Source organism: Monodelphis domestica, chromosome 6 (genome assembly GCF_027887165.1).
Source record: "Monodelphis domestica isolate mMonDom1 chromosome 6, mMonDom1.pri, whole genome shotgun sequence".
Classification (NCBI taxonomy): Eukaryota; Metazoa; Chordata; class Mammalia; order Didelphimorphia; family Didelphidae; genus Monodelphis; species Monodelphis domestica.
In genome coordinates this window covers 216640970-216650188 of record NC_077232.1, presented here as the reverse complement: position 1 = coordinate 216650188, position 9219 = coordinate 216640970, and the positions used below count along the sequence as shown (strand labels likewise).

The window sequence follows — 9219 nt, the reverse complement described above, 5'->3', positions numbered from 1 at the left end:
AGATCCGAGCTCTAATTCTGCTCCATTTCTGGGTGGCCTGGAGTAAACTACTTCCCTGAGCCTTTGGTTTTCTATAAATTGAGCACAGAATTTTGTGATTTTGTGCTATGATTCTATGATTCTATATATTTTGTGCTATGATTCTCTTCCACTGTGATCTTATCAGCCAACTCAGTGACTTATAAACCTTCTCCTAAAGGGTTTCTACCTTTATAATGTGTTTATAATCACGTATTTCTCTTTCCCTTCTTTTAATTATGATGGATAGCATTATTCTGCCCATCGGTCCTTGTAAGCTCTATCTGTTATAGATGTGAATAATTCATTTAATCAAAGACAATTCAATATTATTAGACTTCCAGATGAAAAAAAAAACCCTCCTAATTCATTTGACTTTGAAAACCTTTTATTTGAAGTGAATAAAACTGATTCTACAGATCAGTGGCTTTTTCTTCCTCTCTGGAACTCTGCTATGATAGCATCTGGCTGACCTCTCCAAGACTGGTCTTTTGGAATCATATTTTGTGCTGTCCTTGCTCAAGGCCCTCTATCAAAGAGGGGAGAAGGCAGTCACGGTGACCCAATCCAGGGAGCATTCAAACTCTGTCTCCCCTCTGCTATTTAGCACTTGGCTACTAGGTCAAAGATTTCAGTTTTTGAAAATGTGAAAAGTCAGGGCCTGGATGTTCTTCCCTTACTGTGTGTGTGTGTGGGGGGGGGGGGGGGGGGAGGGGGGGAAGGAACAAAGAATAACTATATTAGGTCACAATGCCCAGAGAATCACTAAAAAAAAAGGTCAAAGATATTAATTTAAATTTGGGGAGAGATAAAAGAAGCCCCTGCTAACCATTCACATAACTGACCATATTAATAAGCAAACTGACAAAAATCACATGATTATCTCAATAGATGTAGAAAAAGCCTTTGATAAAATACAACATTCATTCCTATTGAAAACAGTAGAAAGCATAGGAATAGAAGCGTCGTTCCTAAAAATAATAAACAGTATATATCTAAAACCATCAGCTAATATCATCTGCAATGGGGACAAACTAGATGCATTCCCAATAAGATCAGGAGTGAAACAAGGATGCCCATTATCACCTCTACTATTTGACATTGTACTAGAAACACTAGCAGTAGCAATTAGAGAAGATAAAGAAATTGAGGGTATTAAAATTGGCAATGAGGAGACCAAATTATCACTCTTTGCGGATGACATGATGGTCTACTTAAAGAATCCTAGAGATTCAACCAAAAAGCTAATCGAAATAATCAACAACTTTAGCAAAGTTGCAGGATACAAAATAAACCCACATAAATCATCAGCTTTTCTATATATCTCCAACACAGCTCAGCAGCAAGAACTAGAAAGAGAAATCCCATTTAAAGTCACCCTAGACAATATAAAATACTTAGGAATCTATCTGCCGAGACAAACATAGAAACTATATGAACACAACTAAAAAACACTCTCCACACAGTTAAAACTAGATCTAAACAATTGGAAAAACATTGATTGCTCATGGGTGGGACGAGGTAACATAATAAAAATGACAATCCTACCCAAATTACTTTACTTATTTAGTGCCATACCCATTGAACTACCAAAAAACTTCTTTACTGAATTAGAAAAAACCATAAATAAGTTCATTTGGAAGAACAAAGGATCAAGGATATCCAGGGAAATCATGGGGAAAAAATGCAAAGGAAGGAGGACTTGCAGTCCCAGATCTCAAACTACACTATAAAGCAGCAGTCATCAAAACAATTTGGTACTGGCTAAGAGACAGAAAGGAGGATCAGTGGAATAGACTTGGGGTAAGTGACTTCAGCAGGACAGTCTATGATAAACCCAAAGATCCCAGTTTTGGGGACAAAAATCCACTATTTGATAAAAACTGCTGAGAAAATTGGAAGACAGTGTGGGAGAGATTAGGTTTGGATCAACACCTCACACCCTACTCCAAGATAAACTCAGAATGGGTAAATGACTTGAACATAAAGAAGGAAACCATAAGTAAATTGGGTAAACACAGAATAGTATACATGTCAGACCTTTGGGAAGGGAAAGACTTTAAAACCAAGCAAGACTTAGAGAGTCACAAAATGTAAAATAAATAATTTTCACTACATCAAATTAAAAAGTTTTTGTACAAACAAAACCAATGTAACTAAAATCAGAAGGGAAGCAACAAATTGGGAAATAATTCTTATAACAAAAACCTCTGACAAAGGTTTAATTACTCAAATTTACAAAGAGCTAAATCAATTGTTCAAAAAATCAAGCCATTCTCCAATTGATAAATGGGCAAGGGACATGAATAGGCAATTTTCAGTTAAAGAAATCAAAACTATTAATAAGCACATGAAAAAGTGCTCTACATCTCTTATAATCAGAGAGATGCAAATCAAAACAACTCTGAGGTATCACCTCACACCTAGCAGATTGGCTACCATAACAGCTATGGAAAGTAATGAATGCTGGAGGGGATGTGGAAAAGTAGGGACACTAATTCATTGCTGGTGGAGTTGTGAATTGATCCAACTATTCTGAAGGGCAATTTGGAACTATGCCCAAAGGGCGATAAAGGACTGTCTGCCCTTTGATCCAGCCATAGCACTGCTGGGTTTGTACCCCAAAGAGATAATAAGTAAAAAGACCTGTACCAGAATATTCATAGCTGCGCTCTTTGTGGTGGCCAAAAATTGGAAAATGAGGGGATGCCCTTCAATTGGGGAATGGCTGAACAAATTGTGGTATATGTTGGTGATGGAATACTATTGTGCTCAAAGGAATAATAAAGTGGAGGAATTCCATGGAGACTGGAACAACCTCCAGGAAGTGATGCAGAACGAGAGGAGCAGAACCAGGAAAACATTGTACACAGAGACTAATACACTGTGGTACAAGAGAACGTAATGGACTTCTCCATTGATGGCTTTACAATGTCCCTGAAAAATACTATCCACAAGCAGAGGACAAACTGTGGGAGTAAAAACACAGAGAAAAGGCAACTGCTTGACTACAGGGGTTGAGGGGATATGATGAGGAGAGACTCTAAACGAACACCCTAATGCAAAACCAATAACATAGAAATGAGTTCGGATCAAGGACACATGTGATATCTAGTGGAATCGTGCATTGGCTATGGGAGGGGTGGCGGGAGGGGGGGAGGAAAAGAAAATGATCTTTGTTTTCAATGAATAATGTTTGAAAATGACCAAATAAAATAATGTTTAAAAGAAAAAAAAAAGAAAGAAGACGCCCCTGCTTCCCTGCCCCATCTCCAAATTCATACTAGTTCACAGAATAGCCCTAAAAAATGCCAAGGAGAGATTTAAAGTCTTTATTTATCAGGCATCATGGAAAGAGAAAGTTTGACAGTTGGGAATAGGGATGGGGAAGTTGGGGAGAGGGGATTTCTGGTTAATTAAAATTTAGGAATTTAGACATAACTGAAATTTAAGCAGCCCTGTTATTTCAACAATTGTTGCTGAAAATTTCTGTATCTTCTTGTGGATAGACAATGTTCACATAGAAGCTTATTTTTGATTGAGGTATATTTTTTAAATTTTTATTTTTTACCTTATTTTTAATTTTAATTGAAGATTCTGATCTACAGTATCCATCAAATATTACTATTTAGTATTATATATTCTTTAACTCAGAGACTGGATCACTTCTACGCCTATCTAAGGACAGTCCCAAGAAGTTAAAAGCAATCATAGGGGGCAGCTAGGTGGCTCAGTGGATAGAGGGCCAGATGTGGAGATGGGAGGTCCTGGGTACAAATGTGGCTTTAGACTTCCTACCTGTATGACCCTGGGCAAGTCATTTAACCCCAATTGCCTAATTCTCACTGCTCTTCAACACTGGAACCAGTACTTAGTATAAATTCTAAGACATAAGGCAAAGGTTTAAAAAAAAATCACAAATTCCTTGTCTCTTTTTCTTTTGTCCTAGGGACAAAAATCTTAAAAGAGAAGCATTTCCTTCTCCCCCAAGGCTGGATATTTTATAGCTCTTTGGGCATAATTCTATATTGCTCCCTAGAGTGGTTGGATCATATCACAGTTCCCACTGACAGTGTATTAGTATTTCCATTTTTCTACATTGAATTCTAAATGGATTCTATAATACATATAGAATTCTACATCCCTTCCACTATTTGCCATTTTGCCCTTTTATCATTTTAGTCAGTTTGATAGGTGTAAGATATCCCAGAGTTGTTTTGATCAGCATTCTCTAATCATTAATAATCTAGAGCATATTTTCATATATATATATATGTATATATTGCTTTGATTTCTTTATCCAAAACCTCTCTGTTAAGATCTTTTGACCACTTAGCAAGTGGGGAATGGTCATGTTATAAATTTGACACATTCTCTATATTTTAGATGAGACCTTGATTCTAAAACTTTCTATAAAATTTCCCCAAATTTTTATTTTCTTTTTAATGTTGGTTATATTCGTTTTATTTGTACAAACCCTTTTTAAAATTTTAATGTATTTGAAATAATTCATTTTACATCTCACAATGCTTTCTATCTCTTGGTTTTTCCCCCCATAAATTCTTCTCCTAGCCATATATCTGATAGATGATATGTTGACTGCTCTCCTAAGCACATCTCCCTTTTATGCCTGGGTCATGTATCCATCTTGTAAGTCACACTTTCCAAACCAAAACTCAGGAGACAGTCTGCCAGATTATATTCCTTCTGTAAATTCTCATTTTAAAAAATCTACTTTCTTCTGAAATCAAGATCCACCAATGTCTTAAAAACTACTGCAGAAAAGTGGCAAATACTTTTTTAAACTTAATTTTAATAGTCATTATTTCTAAGGTTAATAAAAAGCTTTATGAATATCTCATTTAGGATGTTAACCCTTTTTTACAGATGAGGAAGCTGCGGGTCAGAGAGGTCAAGTGGCTTGCTCGGGGCTACATAAATAGTAAGTGTCTGGGAGAGAATTTCAACTGGTCCTCATAGCTCCAATTCTAGCACTCAATTCAATGCATTACTAAATTTAATTTAATATGACAAAGCAAAATACGCTCTTTACAAATGGGCTAACAGGGACAGGAATTTGCAAAAGGAGCTTAACATTGAAGATCATTCAAAACCATTAAGATTGTTCACTCAGGCTGAAGGCAACAGGGTAAGAGAAACCTTGACCAAAAGGGAACTCATTTCTGCAGCTCGGTTCTGGGCAAGTCAGAGCCGAATTCTGAAAGCTCCTCTCTTTCACTGTATTTTTTTTTTTAATAGAATTCATGTGGTTACCTCAAAGGAAGGCAGGCAGGCTCATGTTTCTACCCAATACAGGCTTCTCTCAAAGCCAGTTGACATTCCAAGTGGTTTAGAGAAGTTCTTGATGCTTTCCTCAATTTAATACATGTGACTAATGCACATGATCAAGTTCTCATACCAGCTGCAATACTTCTGGGCTCCCAGGTAAGGAAACTCCTTCTGGCAACAAGGGTCAGTCTACATTGTTCAATTTATAATCAGTTTCCTTAGAATACTGAGAGGTTAAATAAGAGAAAGGGAGGGAGAAATAGGAGAAAGGGAGAGAGAGAGAGAGATGGAGGGTAGGGGAGGAAGACAGACAGACAGACAGACAGACAGGCAACGAGGACTTGGGACTCTCTGCTTTCAACTTAGAAATTCCGCCAAAAGAAATTATGAATCTAGAGACTGGCTGCTCACCTAAGAAATTGGCAATCCCCTACATTCAAATCCATTACTCTCTCTTTCTAGTACAGCATAATAGCTCACCATATATGCTAAAGTTTCTTATCTACTCTAGATGAAAACCCCAGGGCATCAGGATTTTAGGGGTCTATCCATATTTGTCGAATATCATAAAGAGCTACAGTACATTGAAAATTATGTCAGTAAAATATCACATTTAAAAATGGAAACAGGATTTTTCTATTATAGGATTTAGCACAAGAAGGACCTTGAAGGCCATCTACATATGCTTTTTTTAAACATTTTCATTTATATTTTTATGATATTGAAATATTTAAAATAAGCCATTACTATTCCACTTTTAATCTAAGGACATAAGGACTGGTAATATTATTCAAGAAAAATGGAATCAGAAAACAAAAGAATGATATGAATCATTACTTGAATAAAATTTAAACCGTTCTTCATTATACAGACAAAATATGTTCTGCAAAAAAGATTTTGTAAAGCAAAAATCTAAAAGGTTGGGGCAGGGGTGTGTGTGTGTGCTATACATGATCACTATTGTCCATTCGAGCAAATATCCCTAACAAGCCAGAGGAAAGGGTGAGTGTAGGATGAATTCCCACAGAATGTGAGTTCCTTGAGGATAATGACTGTATTTCCCAGAGTGACTATGCCAGCATATGGAGGCACTAACACAGGTGAAATAGGAACCGGACCAGGTAAGGCAACTCAAGCTGGGCGTCCAGAAGAGACCAGTAAGTGAATAAAGGATTCTAAACATCCTCCATCCTGAATCCCAATCTATCTATCTCCCTCACCCTAGCAAAAAGCCATGGGGCAGGAAGGAGAGGGTTAAGCAGGAAAGGAATGGACACAGGAAACTGTCTAGCTCTTGTTTTCTGAACTTTCTTTGCTATCTTCACCCAATGTTTCTGCTCGCTCCCCTTCTAGGGCTACTTGAGCCAGGGAAGGGCATGTCCTCTCAGCATCTCAGTCACTGCTCACCAACCACTCTGGTCCATTGTTTCCTGAGCTGCAGTTAACAAAGAGAAGAGGAAGAAAAGAGAAACCCATCCAACATTGCTAGCTTCTTCCCCTATCCCTGGCCATCTCCTTACAATTCCCCCAGAGTGGCCCAGAGCCTTTTGACTGTTTCTTCTCCCATCCTAGCTCCTATCCCTCCCACGTGGTCCTGTTAAGAGAAGCAGAGATTCTTGCCCTCTGGGTGGAAGAGGCAACATGAGACGACTTCAGTGATCTAGCTCATTCCAATGGTGGAACCATTAATAAATAATTTAATAAATCTTAAATAACTTATGGGGAAGTCTTTGAATACAGAGGTGAATGAAGACTGCTGAGGAATCGTGATAGTTGTCTTAGACTTGACGGTGGAAAGGAAGAAAGCTGAGGAATGGAGGCCAAAGTATTATCACGGAAAAAAAAAATATATATATATATATTTAAAACTTTACTGTCCCTCATAGAATCAGTGCTGGGTATTGGTTCCAAGGCGGTAGAGTGGTAAAGAGTAGGCAATGGTGGTTAAAGAACTTGCCCAAGATCAAATTTTTTAATAGGATGGCTAAAGTGTTTTGTTTTTAATATTTGTTCTGACAAGGTGAGTGTTATTGTATTTTACAGAAGGAATATACAAAATAGAAAATGATACTCATTGCTCATTCTTTCTGTTAGCATGGCTAAGGGGTTAGGAATGATGGAGGATCAGAGAGAATGCATCAGCAAGGAGGTAAGAACCAGTTCTGGTCTAAGACCATCTCCTTGGAAAAACTACACGCTCAAGGGCAACTAGGTGGTTCAGTAGATAGTCAGGACTAAAGACAGCAAGTTCTAGGTTCAAATCTGGCCTCAGACACTTCCTAGGTGTGGGACCTGACCTCCATTGCTTCTTATCATTCTTCTGCCTTGGAAGCAATACACAATACTGATTCTAAAATAGAAAGTAAGGGTTTAAACACACACACACACACACAACTAGAGACTCTCGGAAGACTCCTAAGACTTCTATGAACTAATCCAAAGTGAAATGGATAGAACCAGGAGATGACTGCACACACTGACTGTACAGCGGCACTATAATGATGATCAACTATAGAAACCTTAGCTACACTGATCAAGACAATGATCCAAGCCAAATCCAAAGGACCCACGAGAAAAATGATGAACTCAAGAGTGCAGGTTGAAGCATTCTTTGTACTTTATTTTTGGGGGGTGTGTATGTGTGTTATCTTTTGCAACATGAATAATATGGAGGGGCTTTGCATTACTTTATATGTATAACTGCTATCATTGCTTGCCTTCTCAAGGGGTGAGGGAAGAGCTGGAGGGAGAGAGAGAATTTTGAACTCAAAAAAAAATTTTTTTAATGAATGATCCAGATTGTTTAAAAATGAAATTGGGAAATGTTTTTAAAAATAAAAAAATATATTTTAAAATATATTAAAAAAACAAAACTACAGGCCCCCAGATAGCCTTGACAGATTGTTTACTAAGAAAGGGATGGCATCCCTGGGCTCACTGCCAGGACCTCTTCCCCTAAGGAAGATGAGAAAGACCTTTGCCCTTTAAGCACTTGAGTTGGAGAAAGGGAGGGGAAGCATCTGAAGTGTATTTTATTATTTACAGAGCCCACACAAAGGATGGTGATTCTGGGGAAGACGTTGAAAGCTTTCTGCCCTCAGTTGCCTCATCTGCCACAGAGAGAGGGGATGAAATAAGGCTAGATCCCTTCTAGCTCTAAAAATTCTGTGAATCTGAACTAGAAGAGGACAAAAAGCTGCCTCAAATTCCTCTCTCCAATCCATCTTCTCTGCATCACTGCCAACTCGATTCCTAAAGTGCAGGTCTGATTATATTATTGCACTGTTCAGAAAGCTTTAGTGGCTCCCTACGGTCTCCAGACTCAAATACCAACTCTACAGGCATGACCAGCCCATCACAACCTGGTCCTACCTGACTTCTTTCCAAGGTTATTACATGTAACTCAAAATAAACCAGATTATTTCCTGTTCCCTCCAAGCAAGATACCATTTTCCATCTCCAGGCCTTTGGAGAATCTCTTTGATTTCAAAGCAGGGCCTCTACATCATCACAACTTCATAATCACAACTTCATTCAACAAATATCCATCAGAGACCTTTCTGGGCATGGGACAGGGAAGTGGTTCAGTGGATTTAGAGCAAGGACTAGAGTCTGGAGATCCTGGGTTCAAATAAGATCTCAAACACTTTCTAGTTATATGACCCTGGACAAGTTTCTTAAACCCTATTACCTAGCTTTTGCTCTTCTGTCTTTAGAGTTTTTACCAAGATGGGTATAATCTGTATCAAACTATTCCCACAGAGGAGGGGGAGTAGGGAGAAAATCTGACTTTTAAAATGTCAAAAATTGTTTCTACATGAATACATTTAAAAAAGAAAAACTTTTTAAAAATAATAAAAAAAAGAATTGTTACCAAGACAGAAAGTAAGGGTTAAAAAAAGGGAAAATTGT

General features: G+C 37.8%; 1 protein-coding gene across 3 annotated transcripts in view; it reads right to left on the bottom strand.

The window, feature by feature from the left end:
- Nucleotides 1-9219, bottom strand: part of GALNT7 (polypeptide N-acetylgalactosaminyltransferase 7) — a 214382-nt gene that overhangs the window by 152742 nt on the left and 52421 nt on the right. The window lies entirely within an intron of this gene.